The sequence below is a fragment of the Manis pentadactyla genome, chromosome 3 (assembly GCF_030020395.1).
Source record: "Manis pentadactyla isolate mManPen7 chromosome 3, mManPen7.hap1, whole genome shotgun sequence".
In the NCBI taxonomy this organism is placed as follows: Eukaryota; Metazoa; Chordata; class Mammalia; order Pholidota; family Manidae; genus Manis; species Manis pentadactyla.
The window spans coordinates 82,022,496-82,024,332 of record NC_080021.1 but is presented as its reverse complement, the minus strand read 5'-3'; the positions used below and the strand labels follow the sequence as shown (position 1 = coordinate 82,024,332).

Below are 1,837 nucleotides of genomic sequence, written 5' to 3'. Positions count from 1 at the left end.
AGACATACTTTAACAATTCCCTTCCTGTAATCTCTGGGATCCAGTTTCTTCAATTTACTTTGGGGACACATTTAGGGTCAGACTAGATTGATATGCCTGGTTCTCAATTTCAATCTTCTTCTAGCCATGACTAAATTGAAATCATATTAACTCCTAGGTTGTCACACCCTAGAAGAGTAAAGATCATAGGGATATGCAAATCCCTAAGAGTAAATAAAATTCGAATACCAGTCTTTCACAGGTGTAGCATACCTGCTTTGTAGTTCTCACAGATCTAACAAAGTTCTCTAAGTGAAGGAAATCACATATATACTCTGTGAGGTGTTTCCAACAATGTATGTCTACATAAAAAGCCCCATTGAGATAGACCTCAACAATAAGACATTGCAGACAGAAAAGGAAAGACAAAAAAAACAACAGCAGAAGAAACCAATTGGCCTTAAACAAGAATAGCTTAGCATAATAAATACAAAAAGATAATCATATGAACACCCTTCAAAACCACGAGATGATAGTGATTACTATTTCCCCCTAGATTTGCCAAACTTAAAAGGATTGATAATATCCAGTAGTAGCAAAAGTGTCAGGCAACAGGCATTTATATCCTGTTGACAAGTGGGTTAACTGGTTTGACTTTTTGGAAAGCAATCTGGCAGTATCTCCCATTCTGAATGACCTTTTCCGCTAGCTGGGCAGTTAAAACTTCTAAGAACCTATCCTACAGTTCAAAACAAAAGCTACCTGGGAGGGAATAGTTCTTAAAGGAAATGGTAGATATATATATACCTATAGAACACTCTTTGGTGAAATTAAATGCCATGTATCTATTTGCACTGGCAGGCAGTGTTCTAAAGTAAACTGTTAAATGAAAAAAGCAAGTTGTATGAGTGTGCCCATTTATATTAGTAATGGCCATTCCAAAAATTTCCTGAGCTGGGTACTATTCCAGTCTTCACAAATTATGGTTTAGTCCTTACCACAGCCCTATCAGGTATGATGGTGTTACTCTTTACAGAGGAGGCAGAGAGGTGAAATACCTGGTCAAAATCTCACAGCTGGTTAAGTGAGATTTAGATCTGAATCTGAGTAGATCAAGAGCCCGTGCTCTTAACCACCATGCAATGCCAATTTCCCAAGAAAAGAGGACTAGATAGCCAGGCATGAGTACATACACACAAATACAGAGACAGGGAGTAAAACCAGTTTCATGAGGTGGTAGCTATATATAATAGCCTTCAACCAATTCTCTCTGCTCTCAGAACTTGTGAAGTCTCAGGTAGCCAGTGTTTTTACTGAGTATGACAAAATAAATTTATAAACAATCAGCCTTTGCATGTAAAGGTACTACTGTTTTACACAGGTTGAACAGTGAGGGTTTTTTTTTTTTTTCTTTTAGTTACTTGATTTGGAGTTACCATCTAAACTTTCTCTCCTGGCATATACATAACCAAAAATTTCTTTTTTGAGCCATCTAAAGTACAGCAGTCATGAAATGTAGTTTTTCCTGCATAATGCCAACTTAATCTTGGGGATGAAATTGTGGTCTTGACATATAATCTATCCACTTGAGTTAACTGTCCCAGTGTAATGTTATGGAAAGGCAAAATAAATAATCAAAATATTAACTATAAGAAAACTAGGTGTTAAACCTTCATTAGCCTAAGAATAGTAAATCTAAATAAAAAACAATTACTTAAACATAAAAATTTTTTAAATTAACAGCATGGTGACAATGGTTAGTAATTCTGTATTGTATATTTGAAAGTTGCTGAAATAGATCTTACAAGTTCTCATCAAAAGAAAAAAAATTATCTGTGAGGTGAGGGATACTAACTAA

The 1,837-nt window shown here is 35.4% G+C and overlaps 1 non-coding gene across 1 annotated transcript; it reads right to left on the bottom strand.

Annotated features, from left to right (window-relative positions):
* Positions 1-250: 250 nt before the first annotated feature.
* Positions 251-375, bottom strand: LOC118929744 (small nucleolar RNA SNORA18). The gene has a single exon (XR_005031726.1). It is a non-coding gene; the product is annotated as a small nucleolar RNA SNORA18 (small nucleolar RNA).
* Positions 376-1,837: the final 1,462 nt, after the last annotated feature.